Here is a 13,226-nt window from a genome sequence, read left to right as displayed (position 1 = left end):
CAGGATGCAGGAGATCAGTTAAAAAGCGAAATAAACACATTTTGCTAAATTGAGGGCCCGTTTGGAGAATTTAAATACGGAGGCACAACAGAAGAAAAAGAAGAAGAATAAGCAGTGCACACGCATGCGTCAAAGGCTCGTCGGTGCGCCGACAGGAAGAGGCGAAATGTTAATGGAAATGCTAATGAGAATTTTGCGGATCGATAAAATGCCATTTCTTGTGCGTCTTTTTGCCTTCCATTGGTTGGCTTTGGTGGTTGAATCCCGGACCGTTTATCCTTAGCTTTGGAAGTTTTTTATCGGCAGCTTCCGTTTGTAAGGCTCTTAATGTCTTAAGCGCTGCCGGACTGCTGGTTGCAGTTCCCGATGCACGAAGAGAACTTTTTGATTGAAATATGATTGGAGGCAATGAAAAGGGTAAAATTTGGTCGTAAACATAATCCTCTTTTACAACCCGGATGAGACGGCCAAAACTGGGCAAAGTGCAGAATGACTTTGGGTAATTCTATGGTACCAAGCTGCTCGGAGGGATTGGCGAGGCCGATATCGGCCATTTTTGCTGCCAGCAGCGAGACAACGTATTGCGTTATCGCGTAAGTAGGGAATAATTTCATAATGTTAAACAGCGCTAAACAGCAAGTGAACACTACTAATCCCCTGACAAGCATTGTTTAGCGCCTGACATTATTACGACATGCGGGCCCCGTGTATGTCACTGTCGCGCACATGCATTGCCGACTCGCCCAGCACAGCCGATCGATCGAGGTGCAGAAAATCATAAATTTCATGCACCAAACTACCCCAATATACACTCCCTCCGTATGGGGCGTGCGGAACCAATGAAAGCCTAACAAAGCGCTTGGTGTGTTGCGCAGCGCCGCGCTCTCAGAGACCGCATGGGAAGGGCCGCGGCACGTTAATCCGACCGCACGTTCGTCCAGTGTGTGTGTGCGGCGCACGAGAACGTTTGCAAACCGTGCGCGCAGCACCGTGCGCGTACGTAAAGCATTAAAAGTACTTTTAAAATAGATTGTTAAATTCGAGATAAAGTTATAGAAAACGTAAATTATGGCAAAAGTATGCACATTCTAACAAGGGGCAGCAGCACGAAGGACACAATTAAACGTAGATCACACGGTTTTAATGGATCGTCTAAGCGTCGTTCGGTGCCATTTTCAGTGCGAGTCTAGCGAGTTTGCGGGCTCAGCCGACGGCGGTCCGACCTGTCGATGGCTTTTGAGACAAAACGATTCATAAATTCGAATCGATGTACACCCCTGGTTGTCTCCCGGCTCGACCTCAAGATCGCTCGTACCAATAAATGCAATGCAATTGTATGCCTGCCACAGAGATGGAGGGAGAGACAGAGGGTTCATGTGTGTGCCTGAATGTGTTGATTGTAAGTACTAGACATTGTTATGCACCCTTTAGCTGCCGTTTCAGCCCCAGCACCATAGGTGCACTACCCCTAACAGCTAGCAAACACATCCAACTAGCAAACAAACAAATCGAGAACAAATGAAAACAAAAGTTCCACCAAGTGGCGGAGCGAACCGTTGGCAAGTCGTGCCAACCTGCGATGCCCTCTTGAGCAGTCCGGAGCCGCCGCTCGTTTGGTGTGCACGTGGGAGCGCCCCTCAGCGCAATGCAATGTGTTGATAAAATATTGCATGCAAAGTAGATGCACTTTGCGAGTTCGCGTACCTCTGCATCATCATCATCATCATCATCGTCGTCATCCTCTTCGGTTTTCAAGAAGTGCATGTGCAGTGCGGTCTGCGTGTTGCGTTGCGCCTTAGATTGTGCAGCTTTTGCTGGTTTTGCGCGCACCTCTTGTCGCGTATTGTTCGTTTCCTACACACACATATTTACACGGCCGTGTACGCAGTCGGAAGCGAACGAACTAACGCTAAATGCATAATTTTCCAAATGACATCGCATCGCATTATGATAATTCTCGTGTTCGTGTCGCTCGCGTGAATCGAACGTGCGAGTTTGTTTTCGTTCCGGCCGAGCAATGGTCGTGGAATGGGGCGCTCTTTTCCACAGGCAGCTAGGGCGCTTTTCCACCGCGAGCGGTAGACGCGCAAGCGCAACAAAGCAAAGCAAACACGCGGGGAAGATTACGCGCCCGCGCCAGTGACACCTCCATTCGCAGCGTTGGCTTCCATTCAAATTCAAATTTCGGAATTCAAACGACAAGAAAGCGCATCCGACTGGGGTGGAAGCGAGTCACACGGTAGATAAGAAAGCACTGCTGGCAAGAGAGGGTGTTGGGGGATAGGGGGAGCTTGAACACGGGATGTTTTGAGTGGCTGGAGCTTGTCCAGGTGCGAATGCTTGAGCAGGTTCAGGCTCCGTTACCCACGGTTAACCCGCAATTGACCCGAACGCGCGAGGGGGTCGTGTGGAATCTCCATTTGTGGCGGCCATTCTTGGCCCGCGGGCTCGGTTCTTGAGAGATGAAAATTGACACTTTACCCCCTTCTGCTGCCGCATGAAACGGGCAACAAAGCAACCAGCAAAATCCAGGCAGCGCATGAAGGGCGAACGAGGGAGCCTGCGCCTGAGGACTTATTTTGGGACACCTGACCACCACTCGAGGCGGCCCCCGTAGCACTAATTCACAAATTAACTAATGACCTCCATCGTAATCACAGCTGGCCAGCCCAGCCACAGGGGTCTTCGGGTCCGTTCCGTCGGGTCAACTCACAGTCGGATGTCATTTTCTCACTCTCCCGCTCCCGCAATGGGCGCAATAATGGGTAGCAGCGGGCCCGCGAAATCGACTACGAAATGGACGAAACTACGACCGATTAGCTGCATTGGCTGTAATTCATTAAAATAACAATGGTCCGACCCCGGCGACTCCCGGCGACTACCCCTGGCCCAGGCTAAGCACAAATGTTCGCCGTCGCAGCCGGGTTCGCCGCTTGTTGCTGCGTCGTTGAAGTCATTCGTTCTCGGCTTGTGCAATTTCGAACGATTAGCGTGAGCCGCTGGTCGTGGAGGAGAGAAATTTTGGGACGACACGGCATGCACAAATTGATATTTAATAACAAACATGCGCAAGCACGGTTGGCTCGATTGACCGCAACGGATAGGTAAATGAGTGGCCGGACCGGGCTTAACCGACGGGGGCGATGAGTCGCAAAGCTCCTCACTCGCCGTAACAAATTAGAAAGCCCCGTTGTGTTCGGCACACGCACACACTTCCCGGAACAAAAACAGCATAAGTTAGGGGAGGGCGAGCACTGTTGAAGCAAAGGATAAGAAAGTGGAGCAAAACAAACTCTACACAGGGGCACGAGCGCTCGCGCTCTTCTCATGCCTCAAATGAGCAGCGACTAAATTTGTGTGCGATCGCGATGCACCCGGCACTGTACGGTGGACAATCAATCATTTCATCGCGGGACACATTTGCGTGGTGGTCCCCGCGAACCCCCCCCCAACCCTCAAAACGCCAAATGCTCCACACGCATTAGAGCACAGTTTTGGGCTGGCGATGTCGGGAGGTGGTTTATTTTTTCGTCGCATCGCGCCCCGCATCAATTTGTGGTCCGGACCATTTTTCATTCTCTACGCAAACGCTCTCGGTCGCGTCGCATTTTCCTCGGACTCGTCGCTCGTGTGGAGCGGTCAATAACAGGTTGGCTGTCGTTTAGAAATCAGTCACAAGCTGACGGGGGACAGCAACAAAAACACACGGTCGAAAGGAATATTGTATCCTACCAAACCTAGGCCTGGGAGGAGAAATTGGGTCCCCACCATCACCATCACCCGGGCCCACTGCCTTTTCCCGCGCATGTAATGGGGGTTGCGGGCCATTGTTCGTCTGTTCTGGAAGCAGAAACGTCAACAACGCATCAATAGGAGGAGAAAAATTGATAATTATGCACATACACAGCTCGAGCCGGGCGGACTCCGGCTCCAACCGCACAACCGCACTGCCCCATGGCCAATGGACAATGTTAATCTCATCGCCTTCCTGCCCCGGATCAATGGACACTTTCGTTGCGATACTGACCGAGGAGGAGAAGGAGGAGGTGGAGGAGAAAGGGTGAGCGAAGCAAAAACACGGCCACAGAAAACCCACTCGCGGTTGAATAGAGGTGAAATTAGATTCATCAAAAATTATGATTAATTACACGGAACTTGGTCCCGGAGTTGGCGGGGTAGCATTTTTACTTCTTCTTCATTTTTGGGTGTGCTCGTACGTACGTGTGTGTGTTTGAGTGTGGAGACCCTGGTTCAAGGGGGGGCTTTGGCGACAGGGGGTCGTTCTCTGCGGGCGTAGGTCGTACCGTTGCAGTGGAGCTATTTTTTATTGTCAAGTCACTCACTCGGCAGCACGCACGCACCACCCTGCACGGCGCAGTAGTAGTAGTGGTGGTAGGAATTCCATCACACCAGCTTAACCTAGATTGGACGGTCAAATTAGCCTTGACCCGGTCGACAGCGTCGTCAGGCAATGGCAACGAGCGGCAGCAGCCGAAATCGCCCAAACCATAGGCTACTTTGATTGTTTAGTGGTCCTTCATGGGGGCGTTGGACGCTTGGGAGGAGATTTTCGCATCAAATCTGCCCAGTTGCTGCTTCAGTTCTCCAGTGTGTGTGAGCGCGACCTCTAGCACATTTTGGGCAGCGGCGTTATTGGAGCGAGCCAGTGAAACCGTCCACCCCGTAACTCGGCAAAGCGGACTTGGTGAATCGCCATTTCAAACTCCCTCTGGCTCAGCAAGAGAATCGTCGAGAGTTTGCGTTTGATGGACGACGCTGTATGGAGCGGGAGGCCACACAGCGCAAAACCGCGGTGGGGTGAATTATGATGGGCAGCTTTGATAAGCGAAGGCACGCAAAAGGTTAATGGATTTTGTGTGCCAACACCCACACCCACCCACCGTCATTCGATGCGGTGCGGTACGATACTACGGGCCACTACGGGAGGCGAGAAGAAAATTCTTTTCAATTCACTCTGCACCCGCCATCCGGGATCACGAATCCCAAAGGGGGAGGTTTCTATTTTCCCGGCGGCCCCGTCCACCGGTCATCGGCACCGGGGCTTGGTTGTGGCAAATTATCGCAAAACTCATAGCGGCACAAAACCGGGAGGCAGATTGGATTTAGGACTCTCTCTTCTCCTTCTCATCCTTCACCCGCTTCCACCATTGCGGGTCGAAAATTGACGTGGCGAAAAATCGCGCGTTGCCGCCCGGGCCTCGCAACAAGCGGGACTCGTCTGCCGAACGGTGCACACACATCCATCATCATTCCGTCCGGATGGGGTCGGCCTCACGCGCCACCCGCACGCTCACTTTCTTTCGATCAATCATGGCGGTGGCGATGGTGGTGGCGGTGGTGGGTTTTAATATTGTTTCCCTCCGGATTTTCTACGCCAACCGGGCGGCCAAAGGGATGGTTCGCTCGTTTGCAGGCTGCGTTTCGGACGCGGATCGTGTTATTTTTTGTTCGAGAAATCGTTTTTCAATTAATAATTCCCCTCCTATCCACCGCTTCCCCCCATTGGGATGCTATCGGAAAGGTTTCGGTTCTGGAGAAACAAATGTGGCCACCATCTTTTGCCAGTGCCATGTCGTCCCACGTGAGGGAAATGGCGCATGTTGTACCCGTTCGGCTGGGGATTAATAATAGCGCTAACCGATCGAATTGATGATCGCTCGCACACATACACGCAGCATCCCAGAGCCGATGGTGATGGCAATTGGTCAGGTCTAGCGTATACGTTTGGCAGGATCCCCCTGGTGATGATCAATTTCTGTTCCCGAGGGACACATACCTCACGTGGGTGATCGAGCGATTGGGAATGAATTTCAATTCTCGCACCGTTAGTGAAGGAGATTAATTTAACCGGATATACACGCCCGTCGGGGGAAAATTGAATCCCTGGCCGCCTCCGATACTGACGATCGGACATTCCAGTGCTAATGATGCAGTTGGCTGGACAAACTGCGCGATCGATTTCAATTCGGGAGTCGTATTGATTGATCGTTGGACAGAGTTTTTCGGGCGAGAAGCTTGTCCAGCCATTGTTAGACCCAAAATGAGGTTACCCGTGGGGCTACCGACACCGAATTTGGGACCTTTGTTCAGGGCAGTTATGCAGTTGCTGTTGTTGTTGAAAGGGCCGCTTGTACCGCAGTGGGCGATAACATCAATTAAGAAGGTGGTGGCAAAGTGTCAGGCGCGTATTGTTCCACGCGGGACGCGGGTATTGATTTTGGGAAATATTGAAACATCCTCGCTAGAAGAGAAAGTGTGTCGCTGGTGGTGATGCAGCATTCACTTCCTCAAAAGGGCAACCATTTTAACCGAAACCGTTTCAAAACCAAACAACAATTTGCAGCTGGACATTCACGGGCCGCCGCGATTGTGCCGAAACCTAAAAGCCGAACCCGTTGATGAGAGTAATTTTGTGTTTTATTTCATTTTCTTCCCCCCTCGAACTAAACATAATTGCAGCATGGGACGTTCGAGATGGTGGTAAAGTGATTTAAAATAATTTTACTAAAGCACCTCACCGAATCGTCCGGAGGTTGACATTTGGAAAATTAGCAAGCCGTTGCGCGGGCCAAACAATGTGTTTTCAATTTAATAAATTTAACCGAAACTAAATTATGCCCATTTCATGGACAGTCTGGCTTGAAACAGACAATCCCTGCTGCGACATTTCCAGTCGTGTCACATAATGAACGGTTGTGGCCAGTTCGGAGGGTCACTTCATTGGAGCGGGCATTTGGGCCGGCACTTAGACTTGGGGCCAAAAACATTACAAACGATGGTTAGAGCACATCGCGGTGGAGGGTGGAAAAAAGCGAAAGCCTCGAAAAAAAAAAACGAGAGCAATTCCCAATTTACCCCATCTTGGGGGCCACCACACGGGTTGCCTCTGCGTCCTAATGCGCATCTGACGCGGCCAGCCGAGGCAAAAGCATGGCGAGTATTAATAAAATCAACAACAGCGCACACTGACTGCAGTGGGCCAAACAGGCGCGTACGAAATGGTAATGGCTATGATAATTTTACAACCCGATCCGTTCGGCTGTCTCGGTGTGAGCGCGTGCTTAGGTGCTTATGAGCGCTGGTTGCGGCCCTCGGCCCCGCTCGTTAAGGGCGTCGCGAGCGGTGGTCCGAGCGCCTGGTCCGAGGCGGAGGAGGTTTGGTCGTGATCTAGAAAAAAAGGCATCACCGCGGTGCGGCTACACGTGATGCCCGGAAGGTGCGAGTGCTCTCATTATGGCGAATCTCGGGCTGCGTTGTGTTCGATTTCGTTTGTGGATGAAGCCTTTGCTCCGTTTCCAATAGGGTCCTCCCGAAAGGGGCTCGTTACGGTGTGTGTGTATGGAGGAGCTGCGTGTTTAATGTTTGAACATTTCCACCAAGGCATTGCGACGAACAACGACGAGAGGGAACTAGTTGTGCAAGCTGGCCGCGGAGATTCCTTCACTTGAGTGGAGTGAAATTAAAAACTTTGAAGTCTGTCTAACTTTGAAAGGGAAATTAGAACAGTGCACCGTTCTGTGGTGTGTCACGATTTGGTCGTTTAGCGTACCTCGCCGAAGAAGGCGTAACGAAAGCAGTGAGCCCCATCTTTATCTCACGCAAATTCGCTGTGGGGACTGGGTTTTCACATGCTGCCTGTGTCGAAATACATTGTTGCACATGCACTTGTTCCATGCGTCTCCTGCACGCTGCATGTGTTGCTTTCGCAAGGAAGGCATGAAGATAACGCGGAACCGATAGCTCGTTGAAGCTAGGAATCCGATCAGTCCATGTAGATAATGCTAGGTTTTATCGCAAAATCACTTACCGACCGCGAAGCCGGTCGCTACTTTGTAGAGGTGCAACGAAACGATCGGGCGAAAAAACTGATCCTATTCATCAATGAGCCACTTATTAGAGACCCCAAAGAGGCTGTGTGTGTGTGTGTTTTGCGCATCACAATTTTACCATGATTTTTTATCGATCGCCCGCGGCAAAGGATGAACTTTGCTGCCGAAGCGACGCGCGGACTCGCTTTAATTTATGGTCGTGTATTAATGTCAAAATATGACTTCGCACATCACGTTCACGGGGTTGCGGGACGATGGGACGGGGGATGCACCGGCGCTACCACACATTCTTGCCGTCCACCGTGAACCCATCGGTGGGAGCAAGAGAAATGATGCAGCTTTGCCGCGAAAGGCTGAGCGCATAAATTATGAAACATTTCCCCCCTCCCGATGGGTTCGGTGCGCGTAGTGCGAAAACCGTGACAAACATTAAACCCTACCCTACGCCCCACGGGTGCGCATCGTTCGGGCTCCAAAGGGCCCCGCTCGCAAGACGCTTCTAATTAAGCAGCTCTCCCACAGGACCTAGACGAGCTGGCATTATCGAAAATAAATCTTTATCGACTTCCGTGCCGTGGTGTGTCGCTGGCTGGCACGATGGGTAGGGTTGCTCTCGTAAAGCAGATGATTTAGTGCCACCTGATTGCGAATGGGTGGTTGAAGAGGAAAACCCCGTCCCTGCTTCAGCCGTGGAAATCTTGGTCAGTAGATAAAATGCTTCTTCTCCCTCGATTGGCAGAGTTTAGCAGCAATGGATCCGTCAGGCGATCGATCACCGATTGCAGGCGAATGTCGAGCAAATGAAACTGTGTTTGGACGATCATAAAATGCAAAAACCGATCATCATCACCCCGATCGCATCCGTTTGGTGCGGTGTGTTGATGTGACAGCGAGACCGCACAGATTCCGATCGCTGGCAGGACACGAACCCCTGAAATGGCCTGCCATATGCAAATGAAAGCGTAGTTAAGTTCGATGAGGCATTTTTGTACTACTTTGGAACGCGGCTTTTGACACCTCGCGATCGGAAAGCGTGGTAGTCGCGATCGAAACCCTCCGGACAGCTTTATATCACACTCCGAGCTAATAAAACCGTCTGATAAACGGTGAGAAACCAACACCTAACGGGACATTTACGTGCCCGTTTTCGAATGGAGGAAATGGTGGGAGAGGAAGGCGTTTGACGATCGAACACGGGAAAAAGCAGGCAACCCCGAACCGAATCCAATCTGTGGTGTTCCTCCCGAAAAAAGCGCTCCCCGACAGCCCGGGGTCGCTCTAATCAACTCGAACTCTTCGGGGCTTGGGAACGCGCGTAGCGATTCGAGAAACGAAACGGCCGGGAAGGACGGGACGATAAAGCGGCTTGCCGGGGGAGTGGTAGGCCTCCCGGGGCCCGTTTGAAATGTGACAGCTGAAGCACGATTTGTTGGGGTCTCGCACGTCGCACGGCGGGCGAGCCGCGCACTACCGGTAGGCGACCGTTTTGACGGCGACCAATTAATTATGAGTATTTCTGCTGTTTACAATTTCTTTATCTCTCCCGTGGTTCGTCGTGGCGGACGTTGGACGGTGTCGTGCCATCGCCGTTACGGAGCGAGGTAGGTAGGAGGCAGCCGGCCTGTTCGCTGCTGGGAAACCAGCGTCCGATACCGAGCGACACGGACGGCATCAACGGAAGCGGGCTGGTGAAATATGGTGACGCATACGAGTCCTCCGGTGCGCAAATGATTAAGCAGGCTAGCGCCGTGCGCCGTCCACGCGGGAAGAAGAAGATGAGAGCGTGCCGATAGGGCCGGTGCGGTAGTTGATAGCGCCGATGAATTATTCAACGAACGGAGATGTGAATGAAGTGGAACCAATTTTACCTGCAGCATGGGGAAAGATACGGTAGCTCGCGCAACGAGATTCTAAGTGGCGCCATTTTCAACACGTACACCGACACCGGCGCGGACGGTCGCGTGTAGGTGTAGGACGTCTCTGTACGCCCCCGACAGCTGGGTACGGTTTGTCTCCGTAATCCGGGTCGCTGTCACGCTATTGGCAAACACAGCGCGAAACGTACGCGAATCTGGAGCTGATCCACGAGGGCGCCCCGAAGAAGATGGCCCAGAAGCTGCCGAAAGGGGTTACGTAAATCACGCTCAGCAGTGTGCGATCTGATACCGGCAACCGGGGCTACCTTCTTTGCGGAGCATCTCTTTTTGTTCGAGGGCCTCGCTGGTATCATTAACCATTGCGACTAATAAGTGTCGAGTGCCATAAATAAAACCAACATCACGATCTCACATCACACATGGGGGTGGCTGCAGAAGGGGCCTGGAAGCTGTGTCCTGGAGTGTGCGCGCACCGAGACAACTTGCCGATTCGTTGTGTGGCAGTTGTAGAACGACGAATCTCGATTTGTGTGTCGTGAGGAAGCGCGGGAGCGCCATTCACACACACACACACACACACACACACACACAAACACGGACAAACGCTGGTTGTCTGGAGGCCGCGCGGGGTGGAATTGTGCAATTCGGGTGTTGGATTTCGAACGTGATGCAGTAATTTGATTTAGGTTCCTGCGAAACACTCCACAAGCGGAGATCTATGGGAACTTGCCGGGGTCTTGCGACCTCTGGTGGCAGCTCGGCAGTCATCGGAGGTTCACGGTGGTCCCTAAACCGTAACTAGACAGGCTGGCGTGTGTGTGTGAGTGTGTGAGTGTGTGCAAGCGCCAGAAGCAAGGTATGCGTGATTTTCTTCCACTGCTCCCTCTCCCTTTCGTGTTATGCCTCTCCTCTGTCCTACCGGTAAACATCTCCGTGTCATGCCCTCGGCAGCGGGCAGCCCTTAACGAGAGGAAGCGGACACACGACGATCTTTAGCGCATAAATAATGTTGCGCCAAGTGTACCGGCGGCCTGCTCGGATGTGCAAAAGTGGGTTGGTGGGTAAGGAAACAGAAGAAGAAGAAGGGGCAAGAGAGGAAGAGAAGAAAAAAACAGACGCAATTACTGCCGAGTTCCTCGGGGCTGCCCTGCCGATTGCGCTGCAGCAGAGCAAGTACCGAGGGACCGCGTTGTGTCCCACTACCGGATGAAATGAAATTGATCTTTGCTGACTTTTTCTCATCGGCGAGCGGTGGGAGGGAAGCGGGCGGTCGACTAGAGCAAGGTCATAAAGATGCACGCACATGATTATCGCGCGCCTGCAGTTGACTGCAAAACGACCCCGGCGGTGATGTTGCCCTCCGCGCGCGCATTGATGCGTGTGCACTGCGTTTGCGTTGCGCTGTAGCCGGTGGGAAAACTTTGCCGCCTCTCTCTCTCTCTCTCTTTCTAATGCATTACAAGCCGCCATCGCCTCCAGGGGTCGCCAAGGTAGTTAAAGGTGCGGGCTAACGATGTCGAGCTCCAAATGGTTTGGCACATACCATTTGCAGTGACTCACAGAGAGAGAGAGAGAGAGAGGGAGAGAGACACTTTCAGCATGTTCTACAAAATGTGCGTGTAATGTATTGGAGCTGGGGCGTTGCCGGTCTGGAAAAATGGTCTTTCCAGTTGTCTGCAAGGGCTTGACCATCGTACCCGGTGGTTGGGGCGAATCGCGATTACGTATGCATCAGCATTCACGATCGCCATTGATCGCGGCCAGATTGGATCGCGATCGCTCCAACCCGGGACCACCCTGAAGCCCCGAGAGCGTACGAACAAGAGTGAGCTGTTGGTGCAGATCAAAATAAATTGATCTCACAGTCGGTGGAGAAGGAGAAGAAGGAGGAGAAGGAGGTGTTTCGCGTACTACCAACGCCCCTGCGCCACGTTTAGTGCACGGGTAGAAGTTAATTAATAATGAATCATAACTAATGTTTTGGCAAGTCGCTTGATCGCTACCAGAGCCACGCGGAGAGGAGTTGGAGGTGCGCGGGCATGCCATCGGGATTGTTTCTGTGCAGTCAACAAATTGCCCCTTCATGCCGAACACCACATGCCCAGCTGGGACCGGAGGGGAGCCGCCCAGTCTGGGCTGCTTCTGGGCGCTGGTTGTACTGTCAAAATTGTCGTGTTCGGGTAAATTACCAAACAATTTTGTGCACCGCGCCCAACCTGAGCGCGATCTTGGGTGCATTCTTGGTTGCATGTACTAATTTATCCCCTCCCTTCTTCCCCCCCCCCCCTCGTTTGCTGCAGTACCAGTGAGTGGCAAAGGTGCCAATCGCACGTCACCTACCGCGCTCACGACCTTCCTAATGAAGCATGACTTTTTGACATAATTGGAGTCACCACCCACACACACCCTCACAGCGCCTAATCTGCGATCCGAAGGGCGTGATTCACCGTCGTCTCATTGATGATTCGTAACAGCTCCCAGCCTGCTCTATCGGATCCTCGTCCTTCTGGCTGGGGAAGCACGCCAAAAGGCACGCAAGCGAGCGCAGGCGACGAACCCCGTTCGCGTCGATTGTAAATTAATGTTTATTTTATTCGGTGTGAAGTTGAGGCGCGCTTGGTCAACAAAATACGACCAATACGAGCTGCCGAAGACGAACCTCCACTCAACCGGATTGGAATCGGATTGTATTTACATTTACATTTCATTTCCATATGCTACCGATCGGTCGGTGGGGATCGACGAGCGCGCTTTTTTTTCGGGCCCCTTGTTAGCATAAGCATGAATGGGGAGGCTCGGCATGAATGAAGCAACACAGATGATCTCCAGTGAACGGGGAGCAAGTGAGAAAGAGCTAGACATTTTCCGGATGGACGAATGGGGATGTCGCTTTATCACACAGCAGTTCTTCTTCACTCGTTTCTCTTTGTGCAGCGTGGAAGCGGAAACCGGCGCTATTTATCATCACGGTATTAATGTCGGTTGAGTGGCATTCTGCGTGGAGTTGATTAAAGTTGGCGATACCTTAAAGTAGACCAAACCACGGGTCCGTGTACTAAACCGCGCTGTTTATGTTTTCGCGTGGAAGCGCGACTGATTTAAATCGTTCGATCGATCGAGTCTAATGAAGCAGTGGAAACGGTTTGTTTCAACCGTTCGGGAGGGAAATAATTCTTTCCCTTGATGGTACATGCTTCCCGCAGCTGGAGAAAGAGAGCGAGAAGGAGAGCTGCTGTATATCAATACGAAATTATTTCATCGCAGCGTTCGATCGCAAAAGCGTGTTTTTGCTAATTTTATTCGAAAAGCAAACGAGGTTGCCCTTTGGCAGTTCGTCTCGTGCTTCTCGGTGCTCGCGAGCATTCCCACGCTTCCCCAGTTCAATCTCCGGTGCTAATGAAAAACTCCACAGTGACAGTGACAGAAGCGAGGAGGAGAGGGCAGGCAAGCGCGAGATACGATCAAGCGTTTCAATGTCGCCTAATGAGGTGGCTTCTGA

The 13,226-nt window shown here is 52.1% G+C and overlaps 1 protein-coding gene across 3 annotated transcripts in view; it reads right to left on the bottom strand.

Annotated features, from left to right (window-relative positions):
- The window catches only part of LOC120895226 (transcription factor Sp1-like), a 102,305-nt gene that overhangs the window by 10,497 nt on the left and 78,582 nt on the right, over positions 1-13,226 (bottom strand). The window lies entirely within an intron of this gene.

Source organism: Anopheles arabiensis, chromosome 2, assembly GCF_016920715.1.
Source record: "Anopheles arabiensis isolate DONGOLA chromosome 2, AaraD3, whole genome shotgun sequence".
Lineage (NCBI taxonomy): Eukaryota > Metazoa > Arthropoda > Insecta > Diptera > Culicidae > Anopheles > Anopheles arabiensis.
This window is presented reverse-complemented; position numbering and strand designations above follow the sequence as displayed.